Here is an 18,694-nt window from a genome sequence, read left to right on the forward strand (position 1 = left end):
CCAGCCGAGCCCTCGCCTGAAGATAGATTCTCAGAACAGGCCCTGCACCAGAGCTGGACAGGACGGTCAGAACTGACCAGCGACTTCCTTATCGTACAGATGGGGACACGGAGGCCAGGGAGGGTAACTCGGGTTCCCCTGTGGGGAGCCATGGTGGGATTGGAGTCAGGGCCCACCTCCTGGCTCCTGGTCCAGCGCTCCTTCTCTGTGGGACAGCTCTGGCAGCGCCAGCCTGCCCAGCGCCTTGGAGAGAACTGGGAGTTGCTCCATGCTCCTGGCTGGAGGGTGAGGCTGCGTTTCAGCCTCCCTGGCTCCTTGACCACAGGGCCTCCTGCAGGGCATAACCCACACGCTGCATGGGGCGCGCATGCCGCACAGCCCGCTCCTGTTGCAGCCAGGAACACGCCTGCCTTTCAGAACCACCGGAGGCCTTCCCTGATCCTCCAGATGCCCCGGTGGCTCTTTTGCGGGGGAATGGCGGGTCTTCATCCACTGGGGTCCAGGCCCCCATCCCTACCCGGACCCCATCACCCACTTGCCCAAAGCCAAGTCACCAAAAATCAATAGCTTGGCAACACCCTCACTCTCAGTTGGACATGTTTCTAATATTCCTTTTAAAGAATGTTCATATACTTTGAGTCTTTCAAGGAGTTTCTGAAGCTATTAGGATAGTTCTGTCTTAATTCCAAGTCAAGAGCATTTTAGAAGCTTCCAAGCCTGAATAGAAGAACGTGAGCGAAAGTCCCTCATGGGGAGAAGGGGCAACAATTGCTCTGAAGGGAGGGGAACACCAGGCCTCTATTTCACACTCTTCCTATTTCACATTCTCAGGAGAGAGGGAGGGTGGTTGGGGGGGGTTGGAAGTGTACCTGGGGGCCCCCAAAGGATGTGCTGAGGAACCTTAGGGTTGAATAATTTAAAAGTGAACTGTACAGCCACTGGAAAGCAGAATCATTCACTTCTCTGAGGAGGGAATGCATTTCAAATCAGGAAATAGTGGACAACATTGTAAGAGAGAAGGTGGTAGGAACAACACATCTAAATCCCATGTGTAAAACACAACATGATTGAATGAAAACATGACTCAAAAGTTTGAGAAATACTTGCACCCTTTCAACCAGTAATTCGATTTCTGGGGAGTTTTTACTGATGAACAGCTCCTGAACATGGAGTTAGGTTATACGTAAAGCTGGTTATTGCAGAATTATTTATGACAGTGAAAAAACCCCAGAAAATAACCTGAATTTGCAGTGATTGAGAAATGGATATGTCCATTTAAAAGAATATTGTGAAGTCATTTTAAGGGCTCTTTCTAAAAAATGCACATGGAGAGGCAGTGATATATATAGCATTAGCCAGAACGGGGTCAGTCACCCAGTGCCACCTGCATAGCCTTGGGACGTTCTCCCCAAACCTTAGTTTGTCCATTCGCAAAGTGGGGACAGTAATAGCACCTGCCTCCTAGGATTATTGTGAGTATCACACGAGATAATATGTATAAAGTACTCAGCACAAAGCCCTCAGTTGTCACATACATACTGATTGTTTTCCTTTGCATACTACAGAAAAATTACGCCATTCATTCAGTAATACAGCAGCATTTTTAAACATTTTTATCTGTTGATTTTTAGAGACAGAGCGGAAGGGTGGGGGGAGAGAGGGATTGACTTGTTGTTCCACCTCCTTATGCCTTCATTGGTCGCTTCTGGTCCGTGCCCCGACTGGAGCTTGAACCTGCAACCTTGGTGTGTGGGAATGACACTGGGCAGAGGCTGTAACTCTGCGTGGGGGCCAGAGGCTGCCTCAGCCGAGCTGCCCGGCCGGGGCAGGACAGCAGTGTTTACTGAGGTCCTATCTGTGCCAAGAGCTGCTCTAAGTACCAGAGTTACAGCAGGAAATAAGTTAATGCTCAATGGAAAAACAGAAGGTAGGCACGCAGCCTGAGCACAGATGTGTGCAAAATAAAAGGCCATAAAAACAAACAAACAAACAAACAAACAAATCAAAAAACTCTCCGGGGTGAAAAAGACCAGAAGGAAGTAGGCCAAGCTGCTGGCTGTCAGAATGGAGAGGGAGGCCATTGGGTGGCCTGTCCCTAGACCCCAATTTTCTGTGATGAGTGTGAACTTCTTTTATGAGTAGTCATGAAGTTTCTATACATCTGAATAGTGAGTGAGAAGCGATGGTGCATGTCGATTAGCCTTTGATGCTCCCACGAGTGCTGTGATGTGGACCTTGCGGAAAGCAAGGCCGGTGGCCGCGAGTCCCGGAGACGCCCCAGCGCGGCCCCCCTTGCCCTCCGCCCGCCTGCCGGCGGCACCGGCATGTGCTGTCGACGACGGGCCGCGCCCGCGCCCACCCTGCACAGGGAGGTACACAGAGTCGGAGAGAAAGTAGAAAAGCGAAGAAGGAGCGGCCCTGGGGGTGCCGCTGACGGCTGGCTGTGCCGCAGCCGGAGCGATGAGACCCCTCCAGGCCCTGGGGCGGGGCGCAGGCAGCCCCGTGGGGGGACGAGGCCCTGCAGAGCTTCCTCCTGTGGGGGTGAGCGGAGACCCCACGGCCTGGAGATGGGCAGGAGAGCACCCCTTCCCTCCCCTGCGGAGCGGCCCTCCGAGGCTGGCTGGGCCCTGGCCCTGTCCCGACCCCCTGTCTGGAGAGGCTCCCGCAGAGCCCCCCGCCGTCCACGCTCCCTCCGAGCTGCGGGGGCTCTAACGGAATCTCTGCGGCCTCCCTGTGGGCACCCCGCCCCCAGGTGCCCCATGGAGCCCCTGCCTTTGTGTCCGCAGTCACACCACACTCCCCCCGCTTTATAACCAGGCTTCTCCCCTGCCCGAGCAGGCGGCTTTTTGGGCAAAAAGCATCCCTTTATTTCCTTTCTAGGACCCACTTAGGTACCAAAGGCTTCATTCCCTGGGGAGTTTCCAGGAAAGCAGCCCCGGGGCAGGAGAAGGCCTCCGAGGGGCAGGGGCGCCGCTGTGGGACCGGCCTTGCGGGGCCCATGGGTTCGGCTCTTCGCCCGCCCAGGCCCTCACCTCCCTCACCTCTAAAGGAGCCGGTGCGTGGGGGGTGGCCAAGGTCACTGCCGCAGCTCCACCAGTGCAGCCACAGCACGGGCTCTCTTCAGGCGCATGACGGCTCTTCACCCTCACCCCCACTTCACAGATGGGAAGACGGAGGCCCAGGGCCCTTAAGCCACAGCCAAGGTTGCCCTGCTAGTAGGTGGTAGCCACTGGGCTAAAACAGACCAGGTACTATTGACCGCACTGCGTGCAGCATGTTTTAGGAGAGCAGCTTACGTTCAGGGGGAGGCCTCCTTTTCCTCTATCCCGAAGTGTTGCCCAAAGGGACCCAGAACTGGGGCATCCGAAGCCTGAGTCTGGCCTTCACTCAATCCCTTCAGACCGTGGGTGGGTCCTTCCATTTCTGGGCGTGTTAGGCAGAAAACTATTCCCCACTTTCCTGGAGTGACCTCATCCCACTTTCAGAGCCTGTGAGCACGTTCCCTTACGTGGCCAGAGACTCCACAGATGTGACCAGCTGAGGCGCTGGGCGCCTTGCTAGCTCAGGCAGGGCCATGGTGATTCATCATAAGGGCCCTTCAATGGGGACTCGGGGGTCAGGCAGAGCAGCTACGGCAGAAGCAGAAGCAGAGGCCTGAGGGACACTCGAAGATGCTGCCCTGCCGGCGCGGAAGAGGGAGGATGAGGTCCTGAGCCAACAAGTGCTAGCAGCCGCTAGACGCTGGAGGAGACGAGGCGACGATTCCTCCCGGCGCCTCCAGAAGCAACGCGGCGCTGCTGCCGCCCTGCTGTGGGACTCCTGGCCTCCGGAGCTGTAAGGTACTAAATGTGTGTTATTTTGTCACTAAGTTTGTGGTCATTTGTTACAGCAGCACCAGGAAGTCAACGTGCCGGGCTCCAGCTGTCCTGCTGTCAACATGTGGGTGGCTGGCTGGGCGCGCCCTGCGCTTTCTCCTCGGGCGTTGCGGGCCTAGGCCAGCAGGGCCAGGACTCACTTTTGTTTTGCGGGCTTTCTTTGGGAATCTTTTTTTTTTTTTTTTTTTAATTTAAAAAACGTTATTGACTTTTAAAGAGGGAGGAAAGAGAGAGAGAGACTGATTTGCAGTTTTACTTCTACATTCATTGGTTGCTTCTTGTGTGTGCCCTGACAGGGGACTGAACATGTAACCTTGGCATATCCGGTGATGACGCACTAACCAGCTGAGCTACCTGGCCAGGCCCTCTTTTGGGATCTTGATCCCTGACTGTTCTTCCTCCTCCATGAAAAGCGCTGCAGCTTTGTCTCCTGTGGCCCTGGAGTGAGGGTGGGTTAACCTGTGATGAGGTTGGAGGGACAGAGGGCAGCTTTGGAGGGTGGGCCTCGTTGGGGGTAGCTGGACCCTTGTGCTGGGCCTTGTCTTGGGACCAAGCCCCCTAAGGGGCCACACAGCTGCCTCTGGCCCCCACGCAGAGTTACAGCCTCTGCCCAGGCCTCCCTTCACCAGAAAGAGCAGGGACACCTCATATGGCAATGGGTTCCTTGAGGACCCTGGGCACCACATGGCCTGATCCGCCTCTGTGTGCCCAGCACCGGCCCAGTGACTTCCCCGGGCAGGTGCCAAGCAATGCGTGGGCAATGAATGAATGATTCCATCACTCACACACAGACACATATACCGCTGAGCACATCATACACTTCTGTACCTAGTCATATACCTCGATAGGCTCCTGCACGCAAGTACACGCACAAAACATGCACGCACAGAGCTGTACACATACACGTGTCATTGAGCCCCTATCCTGGAGGAAGCGAGGCCCATGCGTCCCACTAGGAGAGACACTTCCGTCCCACTAGGAGAGTTGAGATGCCAGCTAGCGCGGCAGGGGCTGGGAGGATGCGATGCACCCTTGGGCAGCAGGGGCCTCCTCCTTGTGGGGCCCCGTGCGGGGGGGCACCCAGCAGGAAGGATGGGCCCGATCTCCCACCGATAGGTGGTGGTCGCCAGATGCAGGCTGCCGTTGGTGGGCACACACACCTGCGTGTGACAGTAGTCAGCACAGATGTCTGAGCCCGCCCCCTCCAGGGGAGAGGAGCCCCTGACATTTAGGACATGAGTCACAACCCCCCGGGTCGTGGGGGAGGCCCAGCTTTGCAGCAGTTATCCTAGAAACGAGGACCTGCAAGCTAAATTCAAGATGCCACTGGTGAAGAGATAGGGGTGGGAGGCAGGGAGCTGAGCGGGAAAGGGCCCCTGCTCTCGGGAAGGTTGGGTTTGCGTCCCAGCTGCGTGGCCTCGGGCTGGGTCCTTAGTGTCAGCCCCGTCTCGGAAGTGGGCTGACAACTCGGAAGTTGTCAGGGCAGGAAGGAGGGTTGGATGAGAGGATCGGAGTGGAGTGCTCAGCTCATTGCCAAATAAATAAACAAAAACGGGAGCGTAAAAGCCGAAAGCGCTCAGTCCAAAGTCCGCTCAACACATCCGAGGCCAGAAAAGCCAGGGAGGAGGCAAGGGGTCCTGCCCAGCCACCTCCCACCGGCCAGCCCCACTGGCCAGAACCCTCTTCTGCCTTCTGGACCTGCCCAGGGGCATCCAAGGGGCAGCTCCGGGGGGCGGGTTCCAGGGAGAGGTCTGGCCCTGCTGGCGCGGAGTGGCTTGCTGTGTGAACTTGAGACGGTGTGTCGCCTGTCTGGACCCTGGCTGCCGCGTGTTCTCCAGGCTGGAGGGTGGGGAGGCCCCAGTGAGGCTGTGCGTCTAAAGGACTAGGGGAGGTGAGTGGTCCTCACGTACCTGGCAGCGTCTCTGCACGTTCGCTATTGATGGTGTCGCGCTGCAGGCCGGCTGACCCACCGTCCACCCTGGAGTCTCTGACTGCTGTCCTCCTGCCACCGGTCACACCTGGCCGTAGGTGTTCACGGAGGCTGCCGGCTGGATCCCGCAGCACCAGCCATGCCCTGTGGTCAGCCTTCCGATGCCCCACCAGGAAAGGCCTCGGCAGGGTCCCCGCCCAGCATGTCTCCTCCGGCCCACACACCCTGGCTGTTGGGAGGGGAGTCCCCAGTGCCTGGAGCATCCTGGTTTCTGCCCTACTGTGTGCTCCTTCCTGGAGGGGGAGCCCAGCTTCCTTATGAAGCATTGGTCCAACAGGCAGGTGAGGCAGAGCCTGGGCAACCTTCATTATAGCACCCAGTGCTGAGTGGGTCCCCACTGTCTTACCTGATGGCCAGGAGCTCCCCGGGGGCAGGGCCCAGATCTGTTTAACCTGGTCCTGGCCACCCAGCCAGGGCCTAGGGGTAGAGGGATGCTAAGACAGAGGGTAGGTAGGGACAACGCGGTCCAGAGTCACTGGGCTTGGTTTCCATTGCTGTGCCCTCATGCTAAGGGAGGAGGTCTTCTGCCAAGTCCACACTGCCCGGGACGAGTTCAGGGTGGTCGTGCCTGAGCCCACCGTGCGGCTGCCTGACCCCAGGCCACCAGCGCCGGGCCAGCAGGCGGCCTTGTTTCTGAGCGCACCACACCCTCCCCTGACTCATTCTGAGACAGCGTTGCCACGAGGGTTTCTGGCCTCTGAATTCACCTTTGGTTTGGTTTCTGCTCGGGCAGCTCAGAGCAGTTTTGTTTTTAAGAGCAAACCCACAGAGCTGCTTTCCCCTTTCTCTGATCCCCCAAAACAAACAAAGGATGTTGGTCTGCATTTTGGTTTGTTTTGAAGCTGAGAGGAAAGTGAGGGAAACAGGTCACCTCAGGAGCTTCGCGGGTGGCCAGGCCGGTCAGGGGAGTGTGAGGGTGTTTGGGGAGGGGCGGGTGGCGGCCAGGGCGGCGCCTCCCCCCTCGGAGGGCGGGCCAGCAGCCCACCCTGGGTGGGCCCGTTCCCATGGAGCTCCTCCATCAGCAGCCGGGATGCCTGGAGCCGGGGCCTCCTGCTGGGGCCCGGGGAAGGCCCTGCGTAGAAGGCAGGGGCCTGGTCCCAGGCCGGGATCTGGGGCCCCTTGCTGTGTGGTGCTAGGCGAGGCCTACCCCTGTCTGCGCTTCAGTTTCCTCCCTGGTAAAGTGAGGCCCTGGGCTCTGTCCCACCCTGTCCCTGCCTCTCCCGCTGGTGCAGGGATGGGAGGCACCACCAAATTCAGTGCCACTCGTGGCCCTGGCTTCAGGCCACCTCCCACCCCCCGGCAGCCAGTTCCGGGTCCATCAGAAAAGCACTTTGCATCTCGCCGGGCCTTTGGCCATCAGGCCTGGTCTCCCCAGGCCCCAGCTTCCCGCCTCCATCTTCCCTCTCATCAGGAAGCGGCCCCACAGTGCCCAGGGGAAGGGGGTGCACGCGTGCCCCCAGCCACCCCCCTGCACCGGGCCTGTGACCCTCCCCTAGGGTATGCAGGCGCCTGAAGCAGAATCTCTTTTCTGATGCCTTTCAAGATAAGCTGTCACCCGGGCAAGGCGAGCTCCATCTCCCCCAGAGCCTGCAGGTTTGGGGGGGCGGGGCTCGCCAAGTCCTCCAGCCACCAAGGGTAGGGGCCCGCAGCGTGTCCCCCTTGGAAGGCCTGCGGCAGTGGAACGAGCAGTAACTGGATCCCCCCAATTTTAAATTCTTTATCAAAGTCCATCTGTTTTGGCAGTTCTTAATCATTTGTATTTATTAATCTTTCTAGTGAAAGCTGCAGACTCTCCTGGGGGAAAGAATGTACACACAGAATCCTGCTCCAGGTGAAAGGGGCCCTAGCCCTCCAGGTTAAACTCTGGGGAGCTCCAGGTGCTTCGAGGGGACGTGGCTTCCCAGGGGGTCTGTCTTTCTCTTTGGGGAGTAGGTGCCATAGAGTAACTGGCGTTTTCTTCCAAGGGTGTTTTGGGGAGATGTGAAACCAGTGGCTTCTTTCAGAGTGTGAGTGTGCCTGCTTAGAGGCATCTCGGTTGCCAGAAGGGGAGGTAATTCTCCTGTGGGCCCAGGGAACCAGAGCCCCCACCCCTGGGCCTAGGAGGGGCCTCTTTTGGTGTCCCTGGGGCGCCTGCGAGGGAAGGGGGTGCCGGCAGCCCTTCTGTTTTCTTAGTTGACGAGAGCATAGTGCCTGGGAATTTGCTCTGTGTTGTGGGGGTGCAGGGTGGAGTGGGTGCTGCCAGAAATCTGAGGGAAACGCCTCTGGTATGGCGTCCCACACTCTTAGGGCGGCCAGAGGCTGGTGCCTGCTCCCCAGGTCCGAGGACTGCCCCCTCCCAGGAGCCTCAGCCGGGTTTGGGAGCACGGGGACAGGCAGCTCATCGCACTTCTTTGGGCCGGTTTTAGCGCCACCTGGTGGCCAAGTCTCTAATAGCAACCGGGTCTCCGTGTGATGTGGCTGCGGAGGGTTCTCAGCCCTGGCCGCGCCGGTAGCCTCATCAGGGGAGTGTTTCAAAACAGATGCCTGAGGATGGGGCGCGGGGGCTGGGGGGTGGGGTGTCATCTCTGACTAATTAAATCATCATCTCTGCGTGCGGGGAGCGGTATCAGTATTTTTAGAGCTCTCCAGGGTGGCGAATCACTGTAGCACCAATAGACTGTTTCCTGGTCCTTTGCCAACCAGCAAGGAGGGGTTGGGGGAGGATGAGGAGGAGAAATTCCAGGCGCTTTCTCAAGAACAAGCCTCACTGCCCTTGTGCGGACCCGCTCCAGTGCTCTGCAAACGCGGAGGCACGCAGATCAGTGAGTCGTGACCATGGCAATGGAGAACCTTGTAAATGAAGAGCTGAGTCTGCCATTGGGCCTTTCTGTCAGTGTCTGTGGACATTTCATGGGAGTCCAGGGGGTTTCTACAGGCATCTGTCCATTTGTGTCTTATCTCAGTGATAATAGTCAAAAGTCAACGTAGACAACCTGGCCTTTCCTGGAGGGCTGTTAACTGCCTCTCCCTCCCAAGGCTTTGGTGTCCAAGGTAGCTTTGCAACTTAGATGCCAAGCAGGACAGCTTTAATTGTCATGGGCTAATTAGCAAAGAGTGAAAGGGCTTAACTGGTGAAGAATGTGTTTGAACCAGGCAAAAGCTCAGAGAACATTCCAGAACATTTTACAAATGAAGGTTTTATAGCAGTTTAACAAAGGGCTTGGGAGAATTGAGTCATCCTTTCAAAAATCTTTTCATGTTTGCAAAACAGCCCTGTAGTTATTTTGAACTCCTGGCATCTGCCTGCATGCTGTCCCCCACACAGTCACACTGCGAGCGAGCGAGCGCTGCGAGGTGAGGGGAGGGCGGGAGGAGTCCTCGCCCTTTGGACAGGAAAGCAAGCCTCCCTTCCTGACCGCGGCAGGCAAGACCCCGCGGTCTCTGCGCCCGCCGTCCTCCCAGTCTCCTCGCGCACCGCCCGCCCTCGCTGGCTCACTCCAGCCACACTCAGCGTTTTGCTGCTTCTCAAACACGGCGGGCTTGTTCCCACCTCAGGTCCTTTGCACGTGCTGTGTGCTCTGCCTGGACCACTCTCCCCCCAGATGTTTACGTGGTTTGCTCTCTTGGTTCTTCCAGACCGCAGCTCTAATGTCAGAGAGGCCTTTCCTGACCAGCCTACCTGAAGTAGGACGCTTGCCTAATTCTTTCTTCTGTTTTGTATTCTCTACTGCACTTTTCGCTATTTCTGATGTGTCACTGAAGTATTTGTTTTCCTGTTTATTGTTTGTGACCCCATCCATTGTAACTCCTTGAAGGTAGAGGACATGTCTAGCATTGACTACAATGCCTACGTTCTCTGGCACAGTCCTTGGCACATAGCTATAACTTAATAAATACTCTTTTAAAAACTCATTTACTTTGAGCCCTGGCTGGTGTGGCTCAGTGGATTGAGGGCTGGACTGAAAAGCAAGGGGTTACTGGTTCGATTCCCAGTCAGGGCACATGCCTGGATTGCAGGCCAGGTCCCCAATGGGGGGGTGCACGAGAGGCAACCACACATCAATGTTTCTCTCCTCTTTTTCTCTCTGTCTTTCTCTGTCTCTAAAAATAAATAAACAAAATCTTTAAAAGAACTCTTTTACTTTGAAATAATTTAATTGTAAAAATCACTACCAAGAGTACAACTATACTTTCACTCTGCTTACGCTAATGGCAACATCATTTATAACCATAGTAATAGGACCCCAAAAGGAATTAACATTGACACAACGCAAATGACAAATCTACAGATTCTAGGAGAACTTCAGCTGACCCACCGACGCCCTTTCCTTCTGGTTGGAGTTCCAACGAGGGAGTCCAACCTTCGCATTTGGTTGTCATGTCTCTGTAGTTTCTTCTGATCTGGGGCCTTCCCCAGCCGTCTGTGACCTTGACCACTTTGAAGAGTCTTGGCCAGTTATTTTGTGAATGTCCCCTGCCTCATGGGTGTTAGCTTGTTTTTTCATGACTAGACTGAGGTTATACATTTGGGTAGGAAAACCGCCAAAGTGGTGCTGAGCTGTCCCCGGGGTGGGATGCCAGGCGGCAGGTGGGTGTGTACGTCTCGTTACAGGGAGTGTTCCCTTTGATTGCTTGGTTAAGGTGCCATCTGCCAGGTTTCTCTACTGTGGAGCTATGATTTTTTTCTCTTTGTGATCAAAAACAATCTTGTAAAACTGGGCAAATATTCTATTTCTTGTGATATTCTGGCTCACTCGTTTTAGCCGCCATCGATGACTCTTGCCCTAGGATGATTACTGTGTGTTTGGCAAAGGGTGCTTTTCCATCTCTGCATTTACTCATTGGAATTCTATTGAAAGGAAGAGTTGTCCCTCCGCCCCCCCCCCATGTATTTATTCAATAGATTATTTATATCAGTTTGGATTCATGGACATTATTTTATCCTGAGTTATAACCTATTAATATCATGATTAATTTTGTTGCTCAAATTGTCCCATGTTTGACAACTGAGAGCTCCTTCAGGGTGGCTCCTGTGGGCACCTACCTTCCTACTGGCCTCCCAGAAAATCTGTAATTTCTGGAACCAGGCTCACCTTGTGCTTTCCCTGCCTCAGCTCTGGGGCCGGCATGTTCTCCAAGGAGCCCTGGTTCCTTCTTTTGGAGCATGGGGCTTAAGAAATCAAGGGTACTAGGAGGGCTCGTCGTTACTGCAGCCTCACTGTTTCTGTGCCCTCTAGTGGACAGACCTGGGAAATACATGTAAATATAATCGGCAATCCCTTCATAAATTTAGGAGTATACTGATACCTCTGGTCCCAATTCAATACCACAGTGTTTATTTTAACTTTCCCCTTTCCCTTATTTGTAACTTCTTTCTTCAAAAGTAACAAACCTGACCCTCACTATCCACAATTATTTACTTAACTGCTCAATTCCAATATATATATACGTTGTATTATTTGTTAAGGTTACTGCAACAAATGACCACAAACCAGGTGGCTTGAAACAGTGGAATTTTTTTTGCTTCCACAGTTCTGGAGACCAGTGATTCCAAACCCAGGTGCCGGCAGTGCGGGTTCCTTCTGGAGGCTCTGAGGCAGAATCTGCTTCGTGCCTCTCCCCCGGCTCCTGGGGGCTGCTCAGTAACCCCTGGTGGTCCCCCGCTGGCACCTGCATGACTCCCTCCACAGCCTCTGCCTCCGCCTTCCTGTGGGTCTACGATACCACTCACTGGATTTAGGGCCCGCTCTGGTCTCAAGATCTTTAATTAATCACACCCACAAAGGCCCTATTTCCAAATAAGGTCACATTTGTAGGGACTGAGGGTAAGGATGTGGACATATCTTTTTGGGGGGACACTATTTGATCCACTGTACACATAAAGTAGTTTTCAAATTGCTAACCCATCCTCTTCTGAAGAACAGATTTACTCACTAAAATATACATGTAGAGGGTTTTTTTTTTGTTTGTTTTTCTTTAGTCTTACCACATATATCAAAATAATGTTTTTCAAAGTTCCTTGGATTTGTTCTTTTCTTCCCCACTTCTTTGGTGTGGCTGGCTCTTTTATTTGATTTAAATACAGTTAAATTCACTTATATTAATTTTTATTCCATTTGGGGCTCCCTCACATCCGGGTTGAGTTTCATTTGAATTTTTAAATATGTAAACTATTACCATGGCTTTAAGACTCAGAACTGTACAAAAAGACACACTCAGAGAAGAAGCACCTCCATCATTAACCCCCATCCCCCTCTCCCTCCTACCACCCTGTTCCCAGCGTCCCCTTTAGAAAATCTATCTCATTAATAATAGTTCCTCCTTCAATTTCTTTTTGCACAATGAGCAAATACATGTGTATTTTCTTAAATCCCCTTCTTTTTTACATGAAACATAGACAATCTTTTGCATTTTTTCCACTTACTATCTCTTGGGAATCTATTTGTATCAGTTTCCTCATTTTAATGTTTTAAAAATATTTTATTTATTTATTTTTAGAGAGAGGGGAAGGGAGGGAGAAAGAGAGGGAAGGAAACATTGATGTGAGAGAGGAACATCGACTGGTTGCCTCTCACATGCGCCCCAGCTGGGATCTGCGTTTGCAGCCCAGGCGTGTGCCCTGATGGGGAATCGAACTGGCGACATTTTACTCTGTGGGAGGACACCCAACCCACTGGGCTACACCGGTCAGGGCTGTCTCGTTGTTATTTACAGCTGCATGCTACTCCGTGACACGGTCAGGCCACAGTCTCTTCAATCACTGTCCGATACGAAGTGCTTGCCAGTATGTCCAGCAGGGGCAGAGCAGTTCCGAGTGAAGACCTTTGTGTTGTTGGAGGTATGCCCTCAGAACAAATGCCTAGAACTGGGTTGGTGGGCCAAAAGGTACGTGCAGATGCAGTTTTGTCAGATAATATATTAATTTACTCATGATGTGGTCATAAATTACCACACAACGAGTGGCTTAAAACAGTACCAATGTATGTCTTATGGCTCTGGAGGCCCAAAGTCTGAAACGGTCTTGTGGCGCCATGCTGTCCCTAGGGCTCCAGGACGGACTCTGTTTCCTGGCCTTTTCCAATGTCTAGAAGTACGTTCTTTGGCTTGGGCGCTCTTCCTTCATGTTCAAAGCCAGCAGTGTAGCCTTTTCCTTTGGTTGTCACATTTCCTTCTGTATAGAATCACCCTCTGTCTCCCTCTTTTTTCTAAAACACAAGTTTATTTTCTGTTTTATAAAGATTTTATTTATTTTTAGAGAGAGGGGGAGGGAGGGAGAGAGGGAGAGGAAACTTGATGTGTAGTTGCCTCTTGTGTGCCTACCACTGGGGACCTGGCCTGCAACCCAGGCAAGTACCCTGGCTGGGAATTGAACCAGCAACCCTTTGATTCGCAGGCTGGTGCTCAATTCATTGAGCAACACCAGCCAGGGCCTGTCCCCCTCTTTATAAGAACACTTGTGATTGCATTAAGGATCCATCCAGATAATCCAGGATAATCTCAGAATCCTTAATTTAATCTGTAAAGCCCCCTTTGCCAAGTGAGGTCACATTCAAGATTCCAAGGATTAGGACCTGGGCATCTTTGGGGCAGGGGGTGGGGAGAAGGTGACTTATTTAGTTGCTACAGGCAACACATGCTTTTAGAAACCAAATTAATTTAATCCCTATAGATTTATTCTGTTTTTTTTTTTTTTTTTTCCCCAGCTATAGAAGGCAAGGATAAAACCAGGAGCCTGGCCTTTGAAACTCATCGGCTTTTGAGATTCCTCACAGTCTCAAACCCTATCCTGAGTTCACCTCTCTCTCCACCAGCAGGGATGGCCAACACGCGGGGGTGGCTTCTAAAGCTGACTTGACCCCCACACGAGGCAGTCACCTGGGGGGCTGCCTCAGGGCAAAGTGTGAGGTCCTCAGAGCCTGTCCCATGGGTGACAAGCGATGGTGGTGGGCGTGGTGGCTGGAGCTCTTTTCCTGCAGGGTTCCTTAGGGAAGAGGGTTTGTTCCAGCAAATCTGGGCCTAACTCACTATTCTAATGCAGGGGAAGAGCCGAGGGTGAAACGCTTCTACCCCAGAAGCCGCTCATCTGAGCTTTCCTGTTGTCAGCGTTCTCCATTCTCCGTGAGGTGGGGAGTGCCCTGTCGCGCGAAGTTCTGCCCGGGGGCTGCATGACCGGGACTGACGCGTCGCAGGGGGGTCTGTGCGTCACTTAGGGCCTCGCTGCCCTTCGTGGTTGGCACTAGCTCTGTGTGCTGTTTGGTTTATTTCATATTTCATAAACGTTCCATTTGGAACGTTCATTTTCATCCATTTCATTTTCATCAAGACCGAGAACCGCTCCCTCGCCCCCAAGGCTTCCGATGCAGCCCTGTTGTCACCCACCTCCCACCCTGTCCCCCGCTGCCCCCAGCCCCTGGTAACCCTTCATCTCTTTTCCACCTCCACCGTTCTGTCATTTTGAGAATGTTAGGTAAATTGAATCATACACGTGCACTATTTAAATATGAAGTTTAATTGATCTAATTAAATCAAATAAATTCAGGTCCTCGGGGACACCAGACACATTTCCAATGCTCAGTAGCCACATTTGGCTAGTGACTATCATACTGGGTGGCACAGAGATACCACTGCTCCCTTGTTGCAGAAGGTTCCATTGGAAAGTGCTGCTGTGGGGAATGAGGTCAGGTCCCTGGTTCACAAGAGATGAAATCACCAGGAGCGCGATGAAGTGCAGGGTTCTGGGTACATTGCTTATCTTTCACTGCATGATAAGTTATCCCCAAGTGTGGTGGCTTCCAACAACCAGTCTTCACCATCTCCCATCCTTTCTGTAGGTCAGGAGTTCAGGGGCGACCCAGCTGTGTCTCTGGGCTCAGCCTCTGCAAGGCTGCGGCCAGATGTGCCCGGGGCTGCGGCCTCTGAAGGCTTGGCTGGGGCTGAGGGGTTGGCTGGCCAGTGGCTCATTTCCATGGCCCGAAACTTAGTGCTGCCTGTTGGGGTGGCCGCGTGTCTCCATTTGCCCGGGACTAACAGGTTTCCTGGAATGTGGAACTTCCACGGTGAAAACTGGGACTGTCCTAGACAAAGGGAACGGTTGCAGGCAGTAGGACTCAGTTGCTCCCAATACGGGCCCCTTCCAGGCCTGCGGGAGCACCTGGCGGCAGCTTCCCCCGGAGCCAGGGACCGGTCTGAGGCGGAGCAGGCGCAGGAGCTCTCTGCTTTCCTGACTTGCCTGGGAGCCGCTTGGCATCGCCCCTGCTGCGCGTTTCCATTAGAAGCAAGTCACGAAAGCCTCTGGCCCGCAGTCCGGGAAAGGGGCCTGGGTCTGCCTTTTGAAGGGAGGATTGGGAAAGACATAGCAAACGTATTTTAAACCCTCCACACTCACCTACCCTTGAAGTCCTGATCGGGCCCCAGAAACTGTACTTTATCGGGGCGTCCTGATGACCCCTGAGATGCAGTCAGGTTTGCCCACCACCAGGTTGCCTGGCCCTCAAGGGCCCTCCACACCGTGAGATGGTGGTCATGCCACCTGCCTCAGTGGCCACTCACAGGAGGGGACAGGGCAGAGCAGGGCAGCTCCAGGCCAGGGAAACTGGAGAGCTGAGCATGATTCCTGGAGCTCTGTTAGATTTCCTATTTTTAATTTAATTTTTAAAGTATCGTTATTTTTAATTTATTGATTAGAGAGAGAGGAAAGGCGGGGGGAGAGAGATCCATTCCATTTGCTGTCCCACTTATTTCTGCACTCATTGGCTGATTCTTGCATGTGCCCTGGCTGGGGGCGGAGCCTGCAGCCTTGACAGAGAAGACAACGCCCTAACCACCTGAGCTAAGCTGGCCCGGGCTCCCCCGTATTCTTGGTTAAAGTTGGTTCCCTCTGTATTATTTGGTATTATAATGCCTGGTTTGTCCACACATATCTGTCACATTGGCTAATAGGTCATGTCCCCCTGTTAGCCTCTGGGCTCCGTGGAGACGGTGCGCGGGTTCGTCCCCCATGGTCTCTCTGGCGCTGGCCCCGTACCTGGGACACGCCTGCTGCCCAGCGACTGTTTGCGGAGGCGTGTACAAGCTGGGCCCGACGGGAGGAGGAGAGAGATGCTGCCGGTGAAGGGGACAGTAGGTGACCGGTGCTGGGGGGCGGGGAGGCCAGGGATCGGCCCAGTCCAGTGGCCCCTGACCCGGGGACACCTAAGGCCTCACAGAATCTGACTGAATCGGTGTTCCCCAGCCTCAGCACTTTGGGGCTCGATAATTCTGTGTTGTGGGGCTCTCCAGCATAAGATGCTTAGCAGCATTCCTGGCCTCTATCCAGGGCTTGCCAGAAGCATATCCTTCTCTGTTGTGACAATTAAAAATATTTCCAGATGTTGCCAAACGCCCCATGGGTGTTGCTCTTGGAGCTGGATCAGATAACCAGTCCAGCACCTACGTGGGCCTGAAATCTCTGCATGAACATGAGCTAGGATGTAAAAATGACAGAAATTAATGCCTGCCTATCTCACCCCCGGGAAAAGTTGTCTTGAGAGTTTGTTAGAGCCCCTGGGTGATGGGCGCGGTGTGCTGCCACCTACTGGTGAAAGGTGGGAGGGCACCCAGGGTCCCCCCAACCCAGGGCCACGGTGAGGCAACTTGCTTGGCTGGTGGGCGGCAGGTGGGCTGGAGGTAAGGGCCCCTCCCTAAGACGGGGCCAGGGAAGCCCCAGGTGAGGCCAGCCAGTGTGTGCAGAAACCAGGAGACTTAGTGGGAGTGGGACATTTTCCTATCGTTTTGGTCAAATGTTCAATGACGCACTTGGTTAAGAAAATCAGGCCTACTTCACTCATCTCCCCCTTCTCTTTTCCTAAGGAGACCCCACGCTCCCTCCCCCTCAGCCTCCCTCCGGTGTGGGGTTGGGCCCGCCTGGGTTTGCGTCTGGACGGGGACCCAGAGAGCTGGAGAGATGCCCAGGCTCTAGCCCCGCAGCGACTCCCTTGGCCGGTCTGGGGGGGATTCCAGAAGCGACCCCTCCGCAGGCTGGGCTGAGGGGGAAAGGGCAGACGGTTGGCACCTCCGGCGGCCAAACCCAAACTCACCATCTTTCTTGACATCCTTCCCTTCTCAGTGCTCCCAGCTCAGGAGGGGCAGTGCCAGCCCCTAGTTGTTCAGCCACGCACGTCACCCCCATCACGGCGTCGCGCAGGCCGTGCCTCCTCCCTCCGGCCGCTCCATGCGCTTCACCACCTTCGGTGCTGCTCTCACCCTCGTCCGAGCCGCCGTCCCCGGGCCTGGGCCAGCGCAGCCGCTCAGCCAGCCGGTCAGCCAGCCGGTCCTTCCCTCTCATGTGGTGTTACTGGGGCTCACCCTTGTGGCCTCGTTTAGCGGGGAGCCTGGCCAGGGCTGGAATGTTCTAGAAGGCTGCACTCACATATCTGGTACCCTAGCTGGCTGGGGGTAGGGTTGAGGGTGGAGAGGCAGCCTGGCCGCTAAGATCTAGGCCTAGACCCGGCCAGGGGTCCCTGCCACCACACTCGGGTGGCCCGAGCAAGCTGCTGACCAGCCCAGTTCTGACAGGAGTGGAAGCAAACCCCATTGGCCACCGAGACAACCCACACGCCCCCTCCCTCAGGTCTGGCCTTCCATTAAATACCCCTCCCAGCCCCAGCTGGTGTGGCTCGGTTGGTTGGAGCGCTGCCCCTTGCATTGAAAGGTTGCCGGTTTGATTTCCAGTCAGGGCACGTACCTAGCATGTGGGTTTGGTCTTGGTCGGGGTCCAGATCGATGTTTCCCTCCCTTCCTTTCTGTCTCTCTCTCTGAAAAAAAAAAAAAAAAAAAAAAGTCTTAAAAAATCCACTCACTTCATTCACATAATTTATTTCTGCTCAAAAATGACCCCCTCGGAGAGGCCTTCCCTGACTGCCCTGAGTAGATACTCCAGCCCCCCGTGTCTCTCTCCCTCCACCGGCCTGAATTTCCCGCAGGCCACTGACCAGCACTTGACATCATAGGCCAATTTATTTGTTAACTGCCGGTCTTGCCAAGATACAGCGAGGACTAAGAGGGAAGGGACTATGTCTTTTTAGTTCACTGCTGAGTCCCCAACACCGAGGAGAGTGCCCAGCCCGTGGTAGGAGGTCAATTCACATGTGTTGAATGAATGAATGTTTCCATGAAACTTTTTTCCATGACATTTATCAAAGCTCATCATTACATGTTTATTTGTATCTTAATTTGAGCAAAGTCTATCTGCTCCACAGGGGAAGGGACAGTATCTGTTTCCACCATTATATTATAGTCCTACTTCTACTTTTTCTTTTTCTTAATCCTCACTTGAGGATTAAAGTGCCCATTGATTCCAGAGAGGCGGCAGGAGGGAGAGAGAGAGGGAGAGAAACGTCAATCTGCTGCCTCCCATATGCACCCTGACCTGGGATCAAACTGGCCACCTAGGCATGTGCCCCGACTGGGAACTGATCCCTGTTCCCCCTGGGTCCGCAGGATGAGGGTCCAACCAACCGAGCCACACCGGCCAGGGCTGTAGCCTCACTTCTAGGTGCAGCAGCTGAGCAACAGCAACCTGCAGTGCTTATTGGTCAAACGAACGGACTGAGTAGGAGAAGGACAATGGAGAGCAAGTTGATTCATCTTCCTACGGAGCCATCTCTATTCACAACACACGAATGCTGCATCTTAGAGAAGAGGGGTGCAAATAAAAATGTTCTGAATTGATTTTCTTTCTATTCCCCACCCCTGCCCCAGGGAGCTGGTGTTCAGAGCAGCCACACCCTGAGTTTCTTTCTGTGAGGCTCTGTAAGGTCACAGCATTTTTCTGAGCCGAATGCTTGTGAAAACTGCAGGTGCTGGCCCCACC

Source organism: Pteronotus mesoamericanus, unplaced genomic scaffold (assembly GCF_021234165.1).
Source record: "Pteronotus mesoamericanus isolate MK-2021 breed Mesoamerican mustached bat unplaced genomic scaffold, CSHL_Meso_final contig_2, whole genome shotgun sequence".
Classification (NCBI taxonomy): Eukaryota; Metazoa; Chordata; class Mammalia; order Chiroptera; family Mormoopidae; genus Pteronotus; species Pteronotus mesoamericanus.